This window comes from Narcine bancroftii, chromosome 2 (genome assembly GCF_036971445.1).
Source record: "Narcine bancroftii isolate sNarBan1 chromosome 2, sNarBan1.hap1, whole genome shotgun sequence".
Taxonomy (NCBI): Eukaryota; Metazoa; Chordata; class Chondrichthyes; order Torpediniformes; family Narcinidae; genus Narcine; species Narcine bancroftii.
This window is the reverse complement of record NC_091470.1, coordinates 112,328,605-112,354,265: the sequence shown is the minus strand read 5'-3', so window position 1 is coordinate 112,354,265 and position 25,661 is coordinate 112,328,605.

Below are 25,661 nucleotides of genomic sequence, written 5' to 3'. Positions count from 1 at the left end.
TGAAAAATACCCCTGAATGCTGGGGTTGTGAGGTGGAGAAAGGCAACTTAGTACATGCACTTTGGTCTTATCCCAGAATTCAAGAATTTTGGATTATTGGTGAAGTTTCAGGTCTTCAAATTCCTTTTTTTCCCCCGGACTCTGTCTTGGGAGACACACTTGGGTTATTTGGGGATAAATACTCTCAAAATTGGATTCAGACAAGTATAATGACAGGAAGACAAATTATACTTAGAGGTTGGAAGAATTTGGGGGAAACCATTTCAGGATTGGGCTTCAGAAATGGGCAAAGGGGCAGCGTTTGAATGCACGTCTTACACATTGGTTGATAAATTGGACATTGAGACAGAAATATGGGGCAAATTGGGGGGGGGGGGAAATAGTGGTGGATGTTGTGGTGAAGCATATTAATGAATATCAATTTCTTTGTTATTAGATGTCTAAATAGACATATATGGTTATTGATATTTTTGCTGCCATGTCTGTTTCTATTTTATGGATAAATTTATGTTTTGAAACATGATTTACACAACTTTAACACTGACTCGAGGGTTTGGGGCAGGGTTGGTGCCAGAACAAGTGTTAACAGGGGGCACACTCATCTGCTCTAAAACTCGCTCAGCAGATGGGTGCTGGTGGTGCCTACCTGCCTCCACGCATTGCCGTGGTTGCTCACCCCCCTGCCCCTGTTAAATGTGGTGCCACGGAATAACGTCATGCGCTCATGCACATTGCATGCATTACAACCCAACTTCCCTTTCTATTTTTTCTTTCCTATTTCTGTTTGTATTTCATTTAAATTCATTTAGAGTTTTAATATTAAAAATAGATTGTAATAAAAAATGTTTTGTGATTTGTGCTAAAGGTTTGGGCTGCAGGTGGGTGCGTCACCGTACATGGTTGGCAGCGGGTAGGGAGGGGTAATGCCCACGAATCCCCTCCCTTGCTACTGACGCTGGTTTGCGAGGCACCTTGTTGAAGAACTCAATAAGATTTAAATCATAATTAGTTAGAGCATGGGAGTTTAATCCAATATATTGAAAATTCAGCAAGCCTGATTAATTTTCCCTTGAGAAAGTGGGGATGAACTTCCTTCTTGAATGTCTGCAGTCCTCCCAGTGAAGGTGGTCCCATGATGCTGTTAGATAAGGAGCTCCAGATTTAGGTCAATACTGATGAAGAACAGGCGTTACATTTCCACATGGGGATGATATGCAACTTGGAAGGAACCTGCGGATGGTGGTAATGCCATTACCTTTGCGCTTGACCTTAATGGTAGAGATTGTGGGTTTGAGAGATGTCAGTGTGGCCTGGGCAAATAAATGCAGTATAATTTGCAGAAGGTAAAGCCCCGCCACCACTACACACCTTTGATAAAAGGAACCTTGAACAAGCACTCATCTCTACTAATCCAATTTTTAAATTTTAAATTTAGACATACTGCACAGTAACAGGCACTTTCAACCCACAAGCCTATTCCGCCCAATTACACCCAATTGACTTACAACACCAATGGGAGGAAACCAGAGCCCCCAGAGGAAACCCACGCAGACTTGGGTAGAACATACAAACTCCTTACAGACAGTGTTGGATTCGAACCCCAGTCTCGATTGCTGCTGCTGTGATAATGTTGCACTAACCACTACTCTAATCGTGCCACCACATTTCTGTCAACTGCCCCCAGATTCTGCCACTCAGCAGCCTATGAACCCACTGACCTGCCCATCTTTGGAGATGTGTGACAGAGCTTGTGCACTCCAGAGGAAGACCAGGCAGTTACAGAGAGAATGTGAGGCCTCCGCACAACCAGAGGCCAGTCTCAAACCTGCATCACTGGAGCTGTGAGTCAGCAGTGGAGAGAATCTACAACTCTCCAAGATCCTCTAGTTCCATTTAAATAGAATATAGAACACAGAACATTACAGTATAGGCCGACCGATATAACCCTACCAAAAAAAAACTAAACCCTCCCTACCCTGTTACCCTCTATTTTTCTTTCATCCATGTGACTGTGTAAGAGTGTCTTAAATGTCCCTATTGTTCCAGCCTCCACCACCACCCCAGGCACCCACAACTCTCTGTGTAAAAAACTTACCCCCGACGTCTCCCCTAAACTTTCCTCCCTTCGCTTTGTACAGATATCCTCTGATGTTTGCTGTTCCAGCCCTGGGAAAGAGGAGCTGGCGTCCACCTTATCTAGTCTGTCATAATCTCTCTATTAAGTCATCTTTCTTCGCTCCAAAGAGAAAGTCCATTCAGATATCCTTGATTTCATTTACTCCACTGATGGCTGTTGTTCCTCGGTTCTAAGTTTCAGAATTTCATCCTTCAACTTCTCCGCCTTTATTTTAAGAATGGATAGCACTTTGACCAAACTGCCCCTGATGTAGTTCGATCTCCTGGTGTGTTTTGTAATGCATTGTGAGATGGTTTGTGATGTTTTCCAGGTGTGGCTTTAATTCAAGGTGTTGTTGTATTCCTGCATATTCTGCCTCATTCACCACTTCCCTTCTATCCCTCTTTTGGGATCTTTGCCATGTAGTGGGTGGATTCATGGACCTCATTGCTTTGTGGAGTTGGGCTTGGATGAGCAGCATGGGAAGCCTCCACAAGATTTTGATGGCCCAGAACCATGCGATGGCTTGCCTTTCATTAGCATGGAAACCTACTGCCTGAGGCTGCAAGCTGGAAGGAACGCAGACACTTTATACTGTGCACAGAGGGAGCTCCAAGGTAAGAGTGCCTCATGCCAGCTGTACCCTCAGCATTGGGACCATCTCGCTGATTGCATCTGCTCCATTTTATATCTTCAATGCATCTGCATCTTCCCAGTATTTGGCATGCACAGGGACACGGAACATATGGCTCCAGGAGTGTCGAACAGCAATAAGATCAAAGACCAACAATGTGAGTGAAGTCATTACCATAAAGTAAACAAATTCTACAAATGGTTTGCAATTAGATGTGGTGCACATGCTTCCCAACCATTATTGGAGCTGCATACATGGCAGCAAGACCTCAGCATTTGTACCATCACTTGCCAAGCCTTCGTATCAACTGAAGGAAACCCAGTTCCTGGCATTTCCTCGGGACATCCTGGAGGCAGTAGCTCGACAGAGTCTGTGCAACACAGCACAGTGTGCTGTTGTAAGCCTGGTCAGAGGGCTGGTGTTGTTATCTCCATGTGAACACCATATAGCCTAAATGCTACTATGTAGTGGGGCTGAATGGCCACTTATCAGAATCTGAATTTATTGTCAGGAAATTTGTTGATTTGTGATAGCACTACAGGTGCAAAATTACAATAAATTAATTTTTTTTAATAAATAAATTAGTGCAAAAGAAGAGAAAACGAAGTAGTGTCTATGGTTCATTGTCCATTTAAAGATCTGAGGGCAATGAGGAAGATGTTCTTGTATATTTGAGCTCCTGTACTTCCTTCCTGATGGTAGCAGTAAGAAGAGGGAAAGGCCTGGGTGGTGGTGGTCTTTGATAATGCAGGCTGCTTTCTTGAAATACCGCCTCTTGTAGATGTCCTCAATAACTGATGGCACTGGCAGAGTTCACAACTCTCCATAGTCTTTTGCTGTCCTGTGCATTGGTACGGCCATACCAGACAGTTAATCAACCAGTGAGAATCCTCTCCACGGTGCACTTGTAGAAATTTGCACAAGTCTTTGGTGACATACCAAATCTTCTCAAGCTCCTCATGAAGTCTAGCCACTGGCGAACCTTCTTTGCGATTGTATCGACATGTGTTTTATGTCTTATAGTACAATGCCTTGGCAAGGAGAGCCTCCTGCTGCCCTGAGTACCATGCAAGCAATTTCTGTGTTCCCCGGAATAGGAGACACAAAAGATGGTAGATGCTGGAATCTGGAGTAAAAGAACAATGTGTGCAAAGAATGGAGAGCACCAAGTTCATTGGAGTCCACTTAACTTGGACCTATCTTGGCCACACAACATCTTCTCACTTGTCAAGAAGGCACAACAGTGACCACACTTCCTGAGAAGACAGAAGTGGGCAAGGCTATCGGCCACCATCATACAATCCTGGCCAACTGCATCACAGTGTGGTACAGTTGCTGCAGAGAAATGTATTGGAGATCAATCCATAAGACCATAAGAGTGGCAGAGAGGATTGCTGGAGTCTCCCTCCCCCCCCACCACATTGATGTGATCTACTGGGATTATCAGCTGAAGAGGGCAGGCAAAATCATTAAGGACCCCTTCCACCCCACACACAGCATCTTTCAACTAATCCTGTCAGGGAAGAGATATAGGAGGATCAGAGCCATCACCACCAGGCTGAGGAGCAGCTTTTTCCCATGGGCAGTGAGAACATTGAACGACCAAAGGAACTGTTCACACTCACCATCCGAGGCTCTCACATTCTCAAATGAATATTTCTTCATTTGTATATTTGAAAATTTGCCCTGCATATGTGTTGTTTGTCATGTCTGGTTGAGTGTCTGCGTGTTTTGCACCGAGCATTGGTGAACAATGGTTTGTCAGGTTGTGATGAGCAATCAGATGAAAATAAACTGGACTTTACTTGACAAATTAGCTTTTCCACCCTGCTCAAGCTGAGCCTACCATGCTGTATTTATTTCCTCGCGAATTCAGACCTATTGTTGTATGGGTAGGTTGCACGATGCCAACATTTGTGCAGGCATTGTCACTCCAGTGTAGCAAAACTAGAAATACTTACTCCTAAAGCTGAGCACTTGCAAATGTAATTAGCATTAATTACCAACCCCTTCTTGTTTGTAAGCGTAAATTATCTGTTAGCACTAAATTGAGATTTGACATGGAGTTAATGACCAAAACCATAGCAGTTTTCTTGTATGGTCTTAAGACGGAAGTCCAGCTGCTTTAATTCTTCCTCCAATCTCTCTGAAGAGCGTTTACTGTGTACCTGAGAACCAAATGGCATCATTAGTTCTTCTCATTTTTTTCTTTTCTTCTTCTCACCCTCTTCATCCATTCCCATTTCTAGCCACCACTTTCTCCTTTTCTTCCATTTGCTCATCACCCCCCTCCTGCTCTCCCCATCATTCCTCCTCAATCTCTTCTCCCTCTCCCCTTCCATTTCTCTTCCCCAGTCCTTTCCCTTCAACAACGCAAGACATGAGCAGAAGTAGGCCCACTGAATCTGCTCTGCCATTCTGCCATGAGATGATCCATCCTTTCACTCATCCCCACTCCCCGGCCTTCTTGCCATAACCCTCGATGCCCTGACTAATCAAATACCTGTCAATATCTGCCTTAAATACACCCTGGGTACCCAGCACCATCTGTGGGTAGAAGTCAGAATCAAAATCATAATCAGAATCAAAATAAAAATCAGAATTTATTGTCATGAACAAGTCATAAAATTCGGTGTTTTGTGGCAGCGTCACAATGCAAATATTCATAATATATCCATCTTAAAGTATTACTATAAAATTAAAATAACAGTGCACAAAAAGTAAGGCAGTGTCTTTAGTTCATTGATCATTCAGGAATCTGGTAGCGGTCAGGAAGCTGTTCTTGTGCCGTTGAGTTCTCATCTTTAGGCTCCTATACCTTTTCCCCAATGTAGCAGAGAGAGAGGTCATGACCTGGATGGTGGAGGTCTTTGAGGATAGAGACTGCTTTCTTAAGACACCGTCTCCTGTCGATGTCCTCGATGTTGAGAAGTCTGGCGATGTCGCAGGCTGAGTTAACAACCCTCTGGAGTTTATTCTTGTCCTAAGAGTTGATGCCTCCATAACAGGTAGTGATGCAACCAGCCAGAGTTTTCTCCTCGGTACACGTGTAGAAGTTTACGAGAGTCCTTGGTGACCTACATAATCTCCTCAGACACCTCACAAAGTATAGCCGCTGGCAAGCCTTCTTCATGATTGCATCAACACAGAGGCTTCAGGATAGGTCTTTGGAGATGTTGACACCCAGGAATTTGAAGTTCTTGACCCTCTCCACTACTGAACCCTCGATGAGGACTGGGTTGAGTTCCCCTGACTTCCTTCTGAAGTCCACAATCATCTCCTTGATTTTGCTGACATTGAGCGCAAGGTTGTTCAACGAGTTGATCTATCTCCCACCTATACACTTCCTTATTGCTGTTTGTGACAACTGTGGTATCATCGGCAAACTTGTAGATAGCATTGGAATTGTGCCTGGCCACACAGTCATGGGTGTATAATGAGCAGAGCAGTGGGCTAAGCATCTTTGGGCGCGCCTATGTTGATAATCAATGAGGAGACGTTGCTTCCAATTTTTACTGACTATGGTCTCTCGATGAGAAAGTCAGTTATCCAGTTGCAGAGGCCTGTCAGAGGCCTGTCAGAAATGGTCAGCCAAGATTTTGGTTCGGCGTTCTTTACTCAGTACCTTCACCTGAATTTAAGTCCTGAAGAACATAACATTAAAAAAAAAGAGCAAGCTCTTCTCATCTATTTCACGTTCAACATGATGCTGGTATTTGGCTGAGATAAAGACAGTGCAATTCAGGCAAAGACACTTCGGCCCAAGATATCTATTCTGACCATGATGCCAAATTAAACAAATCTCACTCACCTGCGTGTGATCTATCTCACTCGATTCTCCACATGTTCAGATTTCAGATTCACTGACAGAGGACTTAGACAACATGACATCCGGGAGATGCAGAGTTACCACTTATTGGGAGTGCAAAATAAAGTTGTACTCAATGTATGCATGTAAACAAATAAAGAAATGTAAACAAACTGACTACACTACAGAGAGAAAAAAATCAATAAAGTGCAAAAGTAGAAGTCCTTAAATGAGTCCCTGATTGAAATTGTTGTTGAGGAGTCCGATAGTGGAGGGGGAGCAGCTGTTCCTGAACCTGGTGGTGTGAGTCTCATGGCACCAATAAACCTCTTTCCTGATGGCAGCAGCGAGAACGGAGTGTGTGCTGGGTGGTGTGGATCCTTTATGGTTGCTGTTCCTCTCCGACGGCAGCTTAGATGTTCTCGATGGTGGGGAGGGTCTTACCTGCGATGTCCTGGGCTTTGTCCACTATCTTTTGGAGGGCTTTACGTTCAGGGGTATTGGTGTCCCCGTAGCAGATTGTGATGCAGCCGGTCAGCACACTTTGCATCATGCACCTGTAGAAATTTGCCATGGTTTCCACTATCGTACCAAACCTCTGCAACCTCCTGAGGAAATAGAGGGGCTGACGTGCTATCTTCAAGATGCCATTGATCCAGGAAAGATCCTCCAAGGCTCCCACAAACTTAAATTTGCTCTCCATCTCTATCTCTGATGCCTCTATAATCACTTGATCATGCACCTCTGATTTTCCTTTCCTGAAGGCAATCAGCTCTTTGGTTTTGGTGACATTGAGTGCAAGGCTGTTGTTGGTGTATCATTTAGCCAAGTTTTCAATCCCCCTCCTGCATGCTGACTCATCGTCCCTTTTTATACAATCCATCTGTTCATACGCCTTTTAAACATCTCTAATATATCTGCATCCACCATCTGTCACGGCAGATCATTCCAGGGACCTATCACTCTCTCTGTAAAATAAAAACCTCACCTTAAAGCAATACCCCCGTCTATTTGATATTCCCAAACTGGGCACAAAGACTCTGACCAGCTACCCTGTAAAATTTTATCTGGTCTCTCTTCAGCCTCCGACTCTCCAGAGAAAATAATCCAGGTTTGTCCAAACTCTCCCTGTAGCTCATACTCTCTAATCCAGTCAGCATGCCAGTGAACCCCTCTTGCACCCTCTCCACATCCTCCCTATAATGAGGCAACCACAACTGCCAATGTGGAGAAATCGGCGCGGCACAGCTAGAGCAGCGGTTAGCTCAACACTGTCACAGTGCCAGGTTCAAATCTGGTGCTGTCTGTAAGGAATTTGTACATTCTTGCTGTATCTTCATGGGACTCTTCTGGATGCTCTGGTTTCCTCCCACCCTTTAAAATGTACGGGGGTAGTAGGTTAATTGGGCAGCATGGGCTCATGGATCGGAAGGACCTGTACCTGCGATGTATATCTATTATAAAAATACAGTCAAATTCCCATTATCCGGAATTCAAGCAACTGGCAAAAACATCACAGAAAATAAATAGGTAAAAAATAGAAAAGTCAGATTAAAATTGGCCCCTTAGTTATTAGTGGCCCCCTAGTTATTAGTGCACCAATCATGCAGTGTGCAATCTCAAGCAACTGGAAAATTCACTTATCTGGCATCTACCAATCCCCATAGGTGCCAGATACCCGGGGTGGGGGGTTTACTGTATAGAACTAGCACATGCTATTTGTGAAGATATTCTACTGACAAATGAGAAATTCTGTTGCTGCCCTGGGAATGTTTGATGCACGATACTCTGAGACCTTGACGGTATATTAAAATTTTTCATTCCTTCCTTTTAAAAAAAAAATGGGATTTGGAAGTGCGTGTGTGTCTGGGTGTGTGAGAGAGAATGAATGGAAAGAAAGAAAATGGAATTTCTCCATAAAAATGTGAAAAAGAATATAAAGAGATAAAATTTCATCTGACAAGTCAAGACCCTTTCTTGAACAGTTCTCTCTTGAAAAGATTTTGATGCATTTTGTGAAAGAAAGAATTTGTTCTAACCCAAAGTTGGCAGCGAAGCCTGAAATCCTGCCAGGCACCAGAGTCCATCATTGTCCTTTTCATTGAATACTGGATCTCTGTACGTGTAAGTCAAGTCAAATCACGTTTATTATCATCTGATTTCACAAGTACAACCAGTTGAAACAGTGTTCTCGGGTCCGCAGACACATAACCAGACGTAACACATATGCAGGCAAACGGTACATAAGCAGGCAAAGTATTCAGATGTCCAAATAAATAAATAAATGTGTATAATATATATAGATAGACAAATAGATGGGTGAATATATAAATAAATAGATAAATGTTGTTTTGTGAATATGAGAGTCTCGGGTGGTCAGTGTGAACAGTTCCTTTGGTCGTTCAGTATCCTCACTGCCCATGGGAAGAAACTGTTCCTCAGCCTGGTGGAGCTGGCTCTGATACTCCTGTATCTCTTCCCTGATGGGAGCAGTGAAAGATGCAGTGTGCAGGGTGGTAAGGGTCCTCAATAATTTTGCGAGCCGGCTTCAATTGGGGGGGGGGGGAAGAAAGGGTCTCTGGTCCCGTGGGAGCTGCTGTGTGTGGGGTGGAAGAGGGCATCGATGATTTTCCACGACCGCTTCAGACAACGAACCTGGTAGATCTCGTTGATGGGGGGAGGGGGGGAGAAAATCTCCAGTGATCCACTCTGCCACACTTATGATCCAGTGGATTGACTTCCCTGCAGTTCTATTTTTCTGATATTGCCTCACAAGCTTCTGCTTTCTGATATTTTTGAGAATCTCGAACCTTGCTGTATCTTCATGGGACTCTTCTGGATGTTCTCGTTTCCTCCCACCCTTTAAAATAGCATGTGCTAGTTCTATACAGTAAACCCCTCACCCCGGGTATCTGGCACCTATGGGGATTGGTAGATGCCAGATAAGTTGCTTGAGATTGCACACTGCATGATTGGTGCACTAATAACTAGGGGGCCACTAATAACTAGGGGGCCAATCCCGCAGCATGGACGGAAAACTGCCCTGAGCACTCAGCAGGCCAGGCGGCCTCCGTAGAAAGAGAAATGGCCACTGATTCAGGTCCGTGCCCCTTCATCAGTGTACTCTGGAAGATGCGTCATCCACTTTGAGTTCTCTGCCATTTAATTATACAGAAATGCTTCTCAACAGCTTCACATGAAGGACTGCAGACAAGCTGTGATCAAATTAACACTCTGCATTTGGCTTTTACTGGCACATTAGCAACTCAACTGCAAACTTGAATTATTCCTTCACATCAGAAGCTCTGAGACAAGCCTCAGGACTTTGTTTTTCCTTGATTTTGTTTAATCAGTGGTGATATTGTATGTTTTAATTATCCACGAGTCGTGAGTGCCTTGGTATTCCTTGCCCACCTTGATTGCTCTTGAGAAGGTGCTTCTGTTCCAATTCCTCCAGTAAGTGGCCCGTTATTTATATATTTGCAAATGAGTTTTAAAGAACTGTGGCATAGTGCAAGGAGTCATGTTTCCACGTGCCTTCTAAATGATAGTGGAAACTTTGACACAACAGTAATACAAGCCAGTCAAACCACCTGACACTAGGGAAGTAGTGGCCATAAAGCAACAATGGTCTTATTACAATTAGTATCACATCTAGATGATATGGGGGAGTGTGTAAATAAGGTTAGCATGAAGGCCATTTAAGAACATTGAAACATAAAACAATATTAAAGAACTCAACTAATCAAGCAGTATCCGTGGAGGCAAAAGACATACAATCATGTTTCGGGTTGAGACCGCAGCTCAGGACTGAGAGGGAGAAGAAAAGATTGTGATGGTGTGATGGGGGGTGGGGGAGGGCCGCTTTATACTGATCGCTTGCTATTGACTATGTCTGTCGAGATGCTCCACCCAACTGGTATAAAAGATAGAGATGCTTTCCCACTGGCCAGTTTAGAGGTGGTTCTAGTCTGTTAATAAAAGCCCTGATTTTGGTATAATGCTTGACTGGTCCATGTCTATGCCATAACAATTTTATTAACAGACTAGAACCACCTCTAAACTGGCCAGTGGGAAAGCATCTCCATCTGTTATTCCAGTAGGGTGGAGCATCTCGACAGACATAGCCAATAGCAAGCGATCAGTATAATACGCCCCCCCCCCCCATTACATCATCACAGTAGGTGTACAGGAGGATCAGTAGGTGAGAGGTGGAACTAGATGAGGGGAGGCTGGTGACGGGTAAGTGGAACCAGGTCGGGAAGGGGTGCTATTGAAGAAGAAATCTAGGTGGAGAGGTGATTGTGTATGGGAACGAACTCCCAGGACATGGGTTACCTAAAATCAGAAAATTCAATGAAGGATTGGGTTGAAAATTACTGTCCTGGGCAAACTTGTACCTCTCACTTTGTTCATTTTAGATGGGTCACAGTGTTTGAGCTACTGAAAGAAAATAGACACACGCCAAGAGCACTTCAGTTTGTACAAATCTTTATTACAAATTCTAATGCTGATATCAAACTACAATATGCAAGCCCTTCCCAGTTAGACTTATCAACACCTGGACTGGTCCCAACTGCCGAAGTGAGGCAATGACCGCACACTTGTAGTAGGTTGTCAGGGCGCCGGCCGTTAGCAGCTTATCCTCCTCCCCCGACCGGGACGTTGGCTGGACTCTAGAAGTTCTTCTTCTTGCTGAGAGATGTTGCCACCTCTCGGAGAGTCTCCCCTTCAGCAGCGGGACCATGGCTTATATTTACCCAACCACCTATTCCCAGCACAGTAAGAAAGATAAGCGAGCAAGCTAGAATACTAAGGCTTCTAACGAATAACATAATTTTCAGCTTATCACTCAGAATACAATAGTTTATTTTACGTCAAGGTTAGGTCTCTGACAGTCTGTGACCAAAACAAGCAGGAAAATTAAATGTTCTTGGTACACAGATGTCCTTTTAAGTCAGATAACTGCATCTCTGGGGCCTCAGTGGAATTTAGCTTATGTCTGCTGATTCTAAAAACAAGCAGGTTCTCAGCCATGCAGAAGCAAAGGCTGTAAAAGTTAAAAAAAACATGGTTTAAATCTTCCATTACAATTACTCAAGCATTATTCTTCCTCTTTGCGTTGCCCTTCCTGTGACCGAGGAAGTGGAAAGGGGAGTTAAAATGAGATGTCATAGGAAGCTCAAGATGGCAGGTACAAACAGGCGCAGGCACTCTATGACATGGTTGTCGAGTTTGGGCTCCATTCAGTCAGTGTGAAGCCTCATCTCATGGATCATCTGTTGACCCCGGGTTGAAGAGGTACAGGCAAATCGCTGCCACAGTTGGAAGGACTGTTTAGATCCCTGAATAGCAGTGAGGGAGAAGGTAAAGGGATAGGTGTTACACCTCTTATACTAAGACTTATAGAGTTGTAGAGCTTTGCAGCACATATACAGTTCCTTGGGTCCAATTCGTCCATGCTGATCAAGTTGTTGACCCGAGCTGCCCCCAAATTGCCCAATCCCTGTGGAAAATTCAAGAAGATGGAGAGGAGTGGGGAAGAAGGGATGAGTGGATCAGGGAGTCACAAAGAGATTGGTCCCTGTGGAAAACATAAGGAACAGAGTGGGGGGGGGGGAGAGAGAGAGAGGGAACAATGTGACTGGTGATTAGAAGTAGAAAAAGGATGAACAAGGTGGAGAGGCCTGTTCCCATATTCCTTTAAGTCATTCTTTTCTGAAAACTAATGGAAGTAAATGATCTACAAGAAACAACTGTTTTATTTTATTCTCAATAAAGACCATAAGAATATAAGAAATCGGAGCAGGAGTTGGCCATTCAGCCCGTCAAGCTGGCTCCGTAATTCAATGTGATCTTGGGTGATCTGATGATCAGCTCATCTGCACCTTTTCCCTATATCCCTTAATTCCCCAGCTTTTCCTTAAATCTATCCTTTAAATATAAATAAAGGATCCTGAGCCAAAACATTGGCCGACCATTTCTGCCAATGGATGGTGTCTGATCTGTTGAGTTCCCCAGCAACTGATTGGTTGCCCTGGGGAGAAACAACTGATTGGTCCCTTTCAATGATAAACCTCAGCGATGGGGGAAGGATCGAGTGAGTACAAACAACTTTCAAAAAAAAAGAGAGGGAGAGGGTGGGGTAAAGATCTGGCAACCATACCTTGTCCACATAGGGGCCCAAATACAATAACAGAAAGTAATATAAATGCTGATGTTATATTATACATACCCAACTGTATTCTACCTTTTTATAAGATATGCAAGCTCTGACAGGGTGCGGATCTGCATGTATAGAAGGGGAGGAGGGAGGGATGGAATGTTTTGTTTAGAAGAAAACTTGAAGATCTTATTATGTAGATTTTTGAAAAAACTCAAAAATAGAATTTTCAAAAAAACAAAAATGGGCGGGGGAGTTTACCTGAAAATAAAATAGACTTTCAGTTGGAAAAAGGTAAAACACAGAAGTCTGAAGACACAGTGGTTGAAGTAAAAACACAATGGACACTGTTTGACCTGCCGGGTTTCTCTAGAATTGTGTTTTTACAAGTCTTTCAGATTCTGGTTTGATTTTTCTCCTTATGAAATGTTAGCAGGCCGCAAATATTTAATGTCAGATGTCGCCTCTGACTTTGAATTATTCATGATTCCCATAAGATTTTCTTTTAACATAACAAGGAAAGCAATTTAGTAAAGCAGCTAAAATGAGTTGTTTGAGGTTACAATGGCATTAAGCGATTCTTGCACGAGTTGAATTTAAGAAGGTTAATGATAGCCACTTGGGAATTGGTGGTATTGAGGGCGGCGTGATTCAGTCACAGTAGTGTGAAATGAGTTTAATCATTGTAAAATAAAAGATGTAAATTATGTATTATGTTTATGGCTGAAAAGGATCCTTCTTCCCTCAAGACCTCACTACCCCTCACTTTTCACCACTTAAGGATATCGATTCTTCAGGGAATGCATATCTTCATATCTCGTCCATTCAAAAACAAATTACATTTATGGAGCAACTTTTAGTGCAGCTAACACATTGTGAGATGCTTAAGGGGACCATAAACAAGCCACAAAGAGAAATGAGGGGAGAATTAGGGATGTAACTGAGGCTGGTGTAATTGAGCCAGAGATTCTGGTCCAAGTCCCAGTTTAGGACCGGGGATTCAAAAGTCATTAAGTGAAACTGGAATTAAAGTGGTATGATGGTGGGTGGTAATCTCGTGGATATCACTGCATTTACTGGTTTCTTCAGTGGTATCCATGAGATTAGTGGTCACCATCATGTCATCCTTCTACAGAAGCTCCATTGAGAACGTCCTGGCCGCCTGCATCACAATGCTGTCAAGAACTGGATTGGACGTCAATCCACGGGACCAGAGACCCTTTCTCTCCCCCCCCCCCACCAATTGATGTGATCTACAGGGATCTTTGAAGCCGGCTCGCAAAATTATTGAGGACCCCTACCACCTTGCACACTGCAACTTTCACTGCTCCCATCGGGGAAGAGATACAGGAGGATCAGAGCCAGCGCCATCAGGCTGAGGAACAGCTTCTTCCCACGGGCAGTGAATGATCAAAGGAAATGCTCACATTAACCATCCGAGACTTTCACATTTTATTTATTTGTATATATGAGTATCTGCATATGCATTGTTTGGCTTTATGTGTGTTATGCCTGGATGTCTGTATGCTTTGCACAGAGAACGCTGTTTCGTCAGGTTGTACTGGTACAATCAGTTGATAATAAACCTGGACTTCCCTTTGACAATAAATTTCCTGTGTTCCTGCATCCAGCTCCTTCTGCTTCTGGCATTGACTCTTTGAGCGACCTGTTCTGAGCCATGGGCCGAGTGGGTCTTTTGACACCGGCAGAGACAGTCCTTCTTGGCTGAACCACCACCATGAGGGCAGAGCCAAGAAAGCGTAGCCCACCCTTTCCAAAGTCGCAATCCTAGAGTAAGGAGTTAAGCAACATTATATTGTCCACAGTACCAACATCTGCAGGCTGTAAAGTGTTCTGCCATGTCCTATACTTGTGGAAAGCTGTCGACTAAATGCCTGACTTCCTTGACAGAGGAAGGAAGGCGACGAATGGTTGGGAATAGCAATCATTTCTTTTCAACTTCTTGCTGGGATTTTCTTTGTCAGGCAATGATCACTGCTGTTGTAGTGTCAGAGGACTGCTGAATAGTCCTCAACATGACAGACAATAATTGCAACAAATCCGAGAATTATGGAACGATGTTGAGTGGGCTGGGGGTGGGGGTTGTGAATTTTCTCACTGTTGTGTTCTTGCAGAAATTTTAGGGTGGTGTTTACAAGGGAAAAGGTTGCATGAGATATGAGATGGAAGTTGCCTTACCTTTGGAGCAGAGGACAAGCTTGATTCATTCCCACCCTTTTCCAACCACTGAAGTGTAATAATAGGAACAATAAATAAGTGATGTTGGTGTCAGTTTGAGGATATTTCAGCATGTCCTCTGCTGGGTTAGGAAGTTTCATTTATTCTATGTAAAAGTGAGAGTGTAACCTTGCCCAGTGCTTCCACTTAGCATGGATCCATTCAATGGGTGGAATTTAAATTTTGACATACAGCACGGAGACAGGCCCTTCTGGCCCACAAGCCTGTGCTACCTAATTATACCCAATTAACCTAAAACCCCTGTACATTTTGAATGGTGGGAGGAAACCAGAGCATGTGGGGAAAACCCATGTAGACATAGGGAGACCGTACAAACTCCTTGCATACAGCGCCTGATCCAAACCCTGGTCTCTGGCATCGTAGCAGCATCATGCTAACTGCTACACTAACCGTGCTGCCCCATTGGAATATATTGCAATGCGAAATTAAGCCTGCAATAAATCAGTGACCCTGCCAAGTGAAACAAAGTAATCCTGAAAAGCCTCCGTGCAACACTAAACTGAGTTGCAAACCTATTGTTGGAAGGAGGACTCTCATTTGAGAGCAATATTATGGACATTCTGCTCTGTCAGCACTGCTTGGCCTGATGAGCATTCCCGGTATTTCTGTTTTTATTTCAGATTTCTGGCACCTGCAGTGTTTTTTTTTAGTTTTACACTAATAATTATGCGATGCTCAAGGGAATTCTAAACTGTTTCATGTTAACAGTGTTCCTTTCATTTATCGAGATTCAAATAATTATTGTATTAGTCATCAAATACAACGCTAATTAATGTGTTATTAAGCAAATGAACTCACTGCTTTCTCAGCTCAAAATATTCTATGCCAACAAACATTACTTATACCTTAACAAATTTTACATCACTGGACCTGGGATCTTGCTGTGTTCATATCAGCTGCTAGGATGGTCAGCATTATTGGGTGTCAATGGTTTGATGCATTCTGAATCTTTCTGACCATGGTCGCATGCTCTCCCCAACAGAGACCACCCACATTTCAAAGAACAATATTTTATATTCTGTCTGGGCACCCTCCAACTGGATAGCATTAACACCAACTTCTCCAGTTTTCATTAGCCTCTCCAATCTCTCACTCTCACTACTTCTCCTTTCCTTCAACTCCCCTCCACATTTCTCTCTCTTCCCCTATCCCCATGTCTCCTTTCCTCCATCTCCCATTCCCTCATCCCTCACTTTTCCCTTCTCCTTTCCTCTAGCTCCCCTTCCCTCTCTCTTCCTTTCCCCTTCCCTCTCTCTTCCTTTCCTCCAGCTCTGCATTCACACCTTCAATCAATTTTCAGCTTTTCTCTCCTGCCCTCCTGTCCATGTCCTTTCGTGGTCTGCCCCCTGCCCCCCTTACGCCTCCACCTTTTTATTCAGGTGCGCACCTGCGGTTTGTTCATACCTTGACAAAGATCTCAGGCCCTGTTTATTTGTGGTGAGCACATTCTAACTTTTTGTCCCAATAATAGAAACGAGAAAATGAGCAGAAAGTGTTAGCAGGCCTCGACTTGTTCTCAGAGTGGAAGTATGAGTGGCTTGCTCACTGAAGTCCCTAGCCACATGACCCAGGAGAGCTTCACACAGGGAAATCCCAATATAACCAGTTATCCAACTGCTTGGAAATTCCAGTGGTTCATCTACTCGTTCAGCAGACAGTGTTTAATTGTACATTCCATCCACTCAACAGGGATCCAATTCCTACTTCCCACTCCCTGGATCCCCAGCTCCCACTCACGAAGACGTCTGCACTCTGCTCTCCCTCCTGCTCATTGGGGCTCCAGTTTCCTATGATTCCTTTTAACTTACCTTCCAACTGGGGAATGTATGGCTACACTGCGTAACATTGATAAAAAATGAATTTAAATGTGGTGAATTTAAGAAAAACCATTCATTAGTCTGGAAGATCCATGGATCTGGCATCACCTGAGCATGGAGGTTTGCATTATGACCCCCGCTTTACCCAGAGGTTTGCAGATTTCCCTTTCCAATGTGCACATTCCCATAGTTTCTGGGCTCCTAATCACAAACAAGTTTTGGCCACCAGTTGCGTTGTCTTTGAATTTGATGACTGATACGATAATTATTTTAATCCTGTTGTCAAACGATTGCTGCAGGAAAGCAAAACACTTTACAATTCCCCCGAGCATGACAGAATCTGTGGTCTAAAAGCAGAAAGAAAACTACAGAGGCAAAGACAGAAAAAAGCTGACAATTACCCTGCAGCAGCAATGGGGTAAGAAATTGAGTTAGTCAATGAGTGAAAACATTAACCCTCTTTCCCTCTCCACACAAGCTGCTTGACCTACCAAGTATTTCAAGACTCAAGGTTATTTTATTGTCATGTAATAAAACAGAAAATGCGATATTACACAAAATTTCCTTTAGTCTACCATAAGACAGATAAAGATTTTCCATCAGCAGAAATTGCCCAGTGCCCCTTACAGACAGAGAAAGAGAAGCAAAAGAGAGGACCCCCCCCACCCCCCAGAGTGTCCATGGATTCACCTCCTGAGCTTCCACAGCCTGAGAGCCACACAGAATTTAGTCTGAACCATCAACAACCCAAGCTCCAGGTTCAAACCTCTGACTGCTCAGGAAGCCCTCAGCGCCTTTGGTACCCTCTCACATCTTGGTTCTGATACCTCGAACCTTTCAGCCAGTCTCAAGCCAGACTCCAGCAGTCCACAGCCTGATGGGAGTCCCTTGAGCACAGCCACCAGCAGCCTGCAGCCTGCGTGGGTTCCTTGCCTCAAGTCACCAACAGTTCTCCGCCTGTCTCAGAGTCCGTCACTGGTCTGCTGCCATGGTCACCTTCCCATGGGTTGTCTTTTCTGATTCTCCTTTTCAATGGGGAGATGGACTTTGTTTTCTAGTCCCATCTGCATCCCCTCATAGCCACTTCCAATCAAGCATCGGCAGCTTGGGCCCAGACCCCGCAGTAGCAGGATTTTAAAATAAACGACCATTAGCTCGTTTAACAGGTTGTTTGTAGCCTGGCCAGAGCCGACGGCAGTCGGACTGGGCAGTAGAGCCCAGCAGAGCGGTGCTGTGTCTCCATTCACTGCTCTCTGTGGATCCACAACAGCAGCGCTCATGTTACAGCACCTCTGGCAGTGCTACCATTTTATTTTCTGTTCCTGGTTACGTTCACCACTGGAATTTCAGGTTGTGTGAAGAAAGGTCGTTATTACATCGATTCAGGTGGGTACAATTCCTGAATTTCTCCACTCTGTAAATCTATTGCCAGTCACTGCATTGCGGGATGAAATTCTTGAAACCCCCTGGTTAGAATTTGGAAGATCTCCTGTGGTTTCCAGGGAGAATTCAACAGCAGATCAAAGGATGAGTGTGGGCTTGCATTTCACCCCTTATGTCATATGGGGAGAGGAGCTGTTCCCATTGTTGAATGGTTCAATGATCAAGAGATATTGATTCAAAATGGTGGGCAGAGAATATTGGGAGGAGATATTGGGGAGAAAGAGGAGGGAGTGATTCTTTATTTATGTTTTTTACACAGTGTAGAGCTCGTCGAAAGAACCAAAGACCTGTTGATCCAAACCAAGGCTTTTATTAGCAAAAGACAGGAGCTCTTCACAGGTGGCCGACCAGTCCGGAATGATCCGACCTGGCTAGGGACACAACCCTTTAAGGCCCAGACAGTAGGCGTGGCTAAGCTCTCAGCCAATCGCTGTAAGCACAGTCTAGATACTGTAACTATATACACTATATACATTGGTGATAGATCTGTACTATCACACACAGTCGTTACATTCCAGAAAATTATTCCCAAAATTCTGGAACAAGGTCTGTGTAAAAGGATCGGAACAGAAATGAGGGACTCATTCCCGTTCCGATATTTTACTTCCTGGACCCCTAGAAATTATTACGGAATGCCTGCAGTCTAAACACAACTGCAGGTGATCAGCACACGTGATGACACATAAAGCGCGCAACGTAGCAATGCGTGATTTTTAAATCATGAAGGCATGCATGAAACATATGAAATTAAGGTGCGTTTGTACCATGCTATACTTACCCGCTGCTAGCATTAAAAGCTTCTGGGGTGTCAAGAGCCATTTTGTTCTTCTGTCTGCTGGATATTTCAGGTGCAGATGATTCACGTCACTGACGACATCGACACGGTAATGCTGTACGTCACGTCGGCACGGTGACATTCCATGCCCAGCCTACATAAATATCGCACCTCAGGTGTTTAGTCTAAATGCACGGTGAAATCCATACTTTTGGAGTTTTTGTCATTCCTGTGTGAACGTTTGCAGACGGAAAAAAATGTTAGATATATTGTAAAAAACGTAACTCAGCAACACGGTAACTTCACTTTCCATGAAGATTCTGGAAAATTTGTTCAAAGTTCAGATTTATTGTCAGATTACATACAACCCTGAAATTCTTTTTCTTTGGGCCAGGCAGAATTTTTACGAATCGGTAGTGCAAAAAACTGTATTCAAGAAAAGATATATATACAAAAGAAAGAAATGGAAGCAAAGAAAAAAATGTAAACAAACTGGCTGTGTGACACAGAAAATAATAAATTCAACAATAAATAAAATGCAAGAGTCGTTAAATGAATCCCTGATTGAGTTTGATGTTGAGGAGTCTGATGGTGGGGCGAGTCTTGTGGCCCCTACATCTCTTTCCTGATGGTAGCAGTGGAACAGAGCGTTTGCTGAGTGGTGTGGATCTTTGATGATTGCTGCTGTTCTCCGACGGCAGCATTCCCGGTGGATGTTCTCAATGGTGGGGAGGGTTTTTGCCTGTGATGTAATGGTCTGTTTCAAATGGGAATTGGATAGGCTCTTGAGAGAATCAGGCTTTGGGGGAAGAGGAGGAGAAATAAACATTCTAGGTTCCTCTAAAGAGAGCAAGTCTGGCCTCATTCAGCCTCTTCCTGTCCCATGTTGTGAATTTATTAGCATTTCATGGCATGTTCTGATGTCTAACCCCTCTCACTAAGGTGTCACAGAACAAAGCAACAGAGAGCCAAGTGCAAATGTCCATCATTCCTAATAGCTGGAATAATTCAGTTGTGCCTCGTTATCTTGTCAGGATATCATGAGCACCATTTTATGAGCTTCGATCAGGTGTCCCCTCAGCCTCATGATGTTCCAGAGAAAACAAATCAAGTTTGTTCAACCTCTCATTATAGCCTTTTTATTCCACTGGCATCCCAGTTAATCGGCCGTGCAGAGTCCCGGTTAAAGAAGCCATTTTTGCTGTTCCCACTGGGACACATTTAACCTGGACACTATCTGCTTTCACACTGACCACGAGCCCGCCGCAGGGATAGGAGAGTCGAACTTCAACAATGGTTGCTTGTCCTTTTTCCACTGGTTTAATCAGCACACCGGCGTCAGTTGGATGCGGGTAGGGGTTAAGGCTGTCATACCCCGGTGTGATTTTGGATGATTTAACGCTGATTGATTTGCTTTCCCACTGAACCCCTAACCAGTAAATTGGTTAAGGGTTCAGTTTCTGGGACAAGGTTCTATTGGAAAAGGGGCTTAAGACTCATTCCCTCCAACACAGGCAGTCTCCTCTGTCCAGAGCTTTCATGCCCATCTTGTAATGTGGGGACCAGAATTATGGACCAATTTAAAATTTAATTTAAATGTAAATACTCCAAGTGCAGCCTCTCTCTAACTCTTCATGCTCCTGTGTCACGTCTCACAGCGAGCAGTCTGCCAGATCTTCGAGCATTGTGCATTAATTGGCTGCTGAGTCCTGGGGGTAAACAGGGAACAGTTAACAATGCCCTAGTCTTGATGACTGAAGTGAGAGGCATCGAAGGACTGGATGCATCCTGCACAACACTTGAGTAAAGGCCAGAGTCACACTTGCAAAGTGACATTGCCAAAAGCTCCATCTTTTATTTACAGAGTGACAGCGCTCTGAGGGATCCAAAATAAAATAGGTTTAGTGAATTATTTAACTAAGTTAGTGGATGTTTTATTAATGTTCTAATATTACTACAAAAATGTCAGCACTCAGAGGGAAAGGACCTACAATTTTTCTTTTTGAAAGAACTATTTCATTTTCTTTGAATTTTTAAAAATAATTCAGGTAACGTGTGCATGGTCTGGTCTGGGGACAACAATGACCCTGAGCATCAAGCCCTGAAACAGGTAGTGAACACAGGCCAGGACATAGGTGAAATCTCCCCACCATCAAGAACATTTACAGCAGTGGTTCTCAACCTTTTTCTTTCCACACACATCCCACTTTAAGTATTCTATGCCATGGGTGCTCTGTGATTAGTAAGGGGTTGCTTAAGGTGGGATGTGAGTGGGAAGAAAAGGTTTGAAAACCACTGTTTTAATCATCCCTAATTGAATTGTTATGTGCACAGTTTCATAACTCCAAAGGAAATGGGCCAATGTCAATTTTTTTCAAGCAAAATATTTCAGTAAAAATTGGGTTGGAGCAGTGGTTCTCAACCTTCCCTTCCCATTCACATTCCACCTTAAGTCATCCCTTACTAATCACAGAGCACCAATGGCACGGGGATGACTTAAGGTGGTATGTGAGTGAAAAGAAAAATATTGTCAAGAACCACTGATCTACAGGGAACGCTGCCGGAGGTGAATCTGCTGGAGGTGATACTTTGTCTACCCTATGAAATGCAATCTCATGTAATATTACACCTGTTTTTTTAAAAGCATCTTGGCTGCATGAAGTGAAAGCATGAATGTTAATGGAGGTGGAGAAGGCCTTATATTTTACCAGTCAATGTCAGGAGACGTGCCACAGGAACCCATTATGTCTACATTTTTAAAAAGAATTAAAAAGTTGGCTAATATCTAAGCTTGGAGGGGTGCAAATCACTGTGAAGGACCTTTACCTTGCCGAAGCCAGTCGACAGCTCGCAGACATTTCCTCCTACTTACCCCTTCAACTGGCCCCACCCAAGAACATCAAACTACTATCTCTAACTTCATCCCCTCTAGTCTTCTCCCTCCCACGTCCTCCAACCTCAGTATTTCCCATTCCCGTACTCCCTGATGTTGGTAGAAACCTCATACCCAAGAATCACAAACCCAATTATCCAGGTAGACCCATTGTTTCCGCAAGAAAAACTCTGTGACTGAACTCCCAGTTTAAAGTCGCTTGGATTTTCTAGGTGTTTAAGACTATCTGTGAGGCCATTGGTTTACTCAGTTATCTGAATTGAAATTAAAACGTTACTGGATGCTGATGGGAGGCTCATACAAAACATTCCACCAGACAAACAAACTCATTTATTGGCTCATTTGTACAGCCTAATGGTTTATTAGGAAGGTAGAATAGAGGTAATATGACTGAATGTAGAATTTTGGATCCATTGATCAAGAAACCCGAGTTCAAAACCCACCATGGCAGCTGGCACAATTAAATTGAACCAGAATTTATCGTCATGAACTTTGTTGTTTTGCACCAGGCATCACAGGCACAAAATTGCTATAAATTACATTTTTTTAAATAAATAGTTAGTGCAAAAGAAGAGAGAGTGAGGTAGTGCCTTTGGGTCATTGTCCATTCAGAAATCTGATGGTGGAGGGGAAGAAGCTGTTTTCATATTCAGGTTCCTGTACCTTCTCCCTGATGGTAGCTGTGTGAATAGGGTACGGCCTGGATGGTGGGGCTCTTGTGGATAGAGGTTGCTATTTTGAGACACCACCTCTTGTAGATGTCCTCAATGGAGTGAAGACAGATGACCATGTTGGCACTGGCTGAGTTCATAACTCTCCATAGACATTTCCTGTCCTGTGTATTGGAAACTCCATAACAGACAGTGATGCAGTCAGTCAGAATGGTCTCCATGGTGCACCTGTAAAAATTTGCAAGAGTCTTCAGTGACATCCAAACCTTTTCAAACCAATCATGAAGTATAGCTGCTAGCAAACCTATTCCATTATTGTATTGCCATGGAGGTCCCAGGACAGATCCTCGGAGATGTTGACACCCAGAAATTTGAAGTTCTTAACTCTTTCCACTGCTGACCCCCTCGATGAGGACTGGTTTGTGTTCTCCTTATTTCCCCCTCCTGAAGTCCACAATCAGTTCCTTCGTTTTTCTAAAGTTGAGTTCAAAGTTGTGGTTGTGACACCACTCAACCAGCTGATTTATCTCATTCCTGTATGCTTCCTCATTATTGTCCCTGATTCTGCCGAATGAGGGAATAAAATAAATCCAAAGTTTTAAAGAAGAGCTGGTAAGAATTACATGAGCTCAAAACTAAAAGTTCATCTGATTCACAAGTGTTTGTCAGAGAAAAAAATGTTATTCATTTCTGGGTTGACTGGTCTGTGACACAAAACAAACCAAACCAGTTGACCTTTGACTACCTACTCATGCCAGGGGCAGCTCGGGATAATCGATCATTGCCTGTGATGTATGTATCATGGTTAGAAAGAAAATTCTTCTCCTGAACCATTCAGGAGGTTTCGCACTTCAGTGTCCCATGAATTCTCTTCCACACTCCAGAAATATCTAGGGAAATTTATTCAGTATGCGAGTGAGTTTACCCCAGTCATGATCACACCCCTCTGGATCGAGGGGCTCCAAACCTTCAGAGTTTTAAGTTTATTATTATTGTATGCACATATAATGTACATATGCAACCCACTGAAACAGCATCACTCCAAATTATGGGCATGCACAAAAAAGACAATGATTTTCTCAGGATTCTGTTCATCAAACTCACAGCCTGTGGGGAAAAGTTATTTCCCCAACTGGCAGTCCTGAGTTTGATGTTCCTGTTCCTTCTTATTGATGGTAGTGGGTTGAAGATACAGTGTGTTGGATGGAAAGGGTCTTCTACAAATTCCTTGAACCTGGATTTAGACTGTGCTCCCAGTAAATATTCTCTATAGAGTAAAGGGAGTTCCTAGTGAACTTCTTGGGTGTTTTAATAATCCTCTGGGGCCAAAAATTCTCAAAGTTTCAGTGAGGATAGTGTTAATTGATACCTGGTACAGAAAATAATTTGTAAATTATTACCACTCTCCCACTCTCCCACTCTCCCACTCTCTGGCACTGAAAGCTTTTGATGATCAGAGTAGTTTACAGGAGCGGAATTAATGCCAAATCCAAAAAAGCAATGACATTCAGCTTTCCAAAGTTGGAAGAGCTGGTGTCAGCTCTGTGAAGCTTGTCTCTGTTTCCGCCCTTTGCGTCCTGGGCATTGGCCCCATTCGATGACACAGAGACCTTTTTCCCATGACAGCTCTTAAACTTCTACATTTAATGAGATGGACCTTTCAATGTACGCTCCAAAAGTAGCCAGAAAGTTGACGTTAATTGGGTTCAATCCCACTCTGAGGCTGACAAGGATGTAGTGCATTCATGTAATGGTATAGAAGGAAACGACCTAGAGATTATAAAAAAAAACGATATTATGAAATGTCAGTTAATGAGGAACAGTATTGAGCTAAATCTCTCTCTTTCCCTAACCATTGTAAATTTAACTAGCACTTTGAGAACAATGTTTAGTGTATTCCAGCTCAGTGGTTTACAGTTTTCGGTAACTAAACAAAAAAGTCTTTAGATGCGGTCATTTCAATTTACACAAAAATGCTGCAGAAACTCAGCAGGTCATGCAGCACACTTTATATGGCAAAGATAAAAATGCAGAACCAACGTTTCGAGCCTGAGCCCATCATCAAGGTACAAGCTAAAAATACTCAGCTATGAGTAAAATGGTTGTGGGGTGGGGGGCAGAGGGAGGAGCACAGGCATGAGGTAATAGATAGATAAGGGCGGGAGGGCTCTGTCAATGGAGAGGGAAGGGTTGGAGAACTGGAGGAGAGTAGGCAAAGGGATGGGATTCTCCAATTTCTATAAGGCCACTCCCCTGTCTCCCTCTCTCGGGGTAAAACACTGTCCATCAAACGTGGCTGGACAGGTTCAGCACGGGTTAGACATGGAATAAAACACTGTCAATGAAGCACTCCCAAGTTAGAGACAAGATCAATAGAGGGTTAAAAAAAAATCCCCAACTACTGTACACCAAGGTCATATACTACACAAGTTACACACAGTAAAATTCCCATTATTTGGAATTCAAGCAACTGGCTACCTCAAACCACCAGCAAAAGTAAAAATTGCGGAAACATAAAGGTTAAAAAATACGAAAAATTAAAATTGACGCCCCAGTAGTTTGTTCACCAATCACGCAACAAGCAGTCTCAAGCAACCAGAAAATGTACTTATCCAACATTTACTGTATAAAGTAAGGCATGGGTTGAATGCAAAATAAAGCTTTCATGACTGAATCTTTTAACATTTTTAGGTTAGGGAACACACAGGTTAGTGAGACAAGGTGCATATCTTTCTCTACATTGCCACACAAATGTCCCCAACGTAAGTATAGCATTGGTCAGATGCAGGATATACCCAGGAATATACCCAATGGGTGAATCCAGGACAAAAGGGCACAGTCTTAGAATTAGAAGGTATCCTTTTAAAACGGAGATGAGGAGAAATTTCTTTAGCCAGAAGTGGATTTGTGGCCACATTCAGCTGTGGAGGCCCGATCATTGGGAGAGTTTAAGAGGGAGATTGATACGTATCTAATTAGTCAGGGTATCAAGGGATATAGGGAAAAGGCCAGAACTTGGAATTAGATTTGAGAATGGTTTAGCTCAGGGTGGATTTTCAGAGCAAACTTAATGGGCTGCATG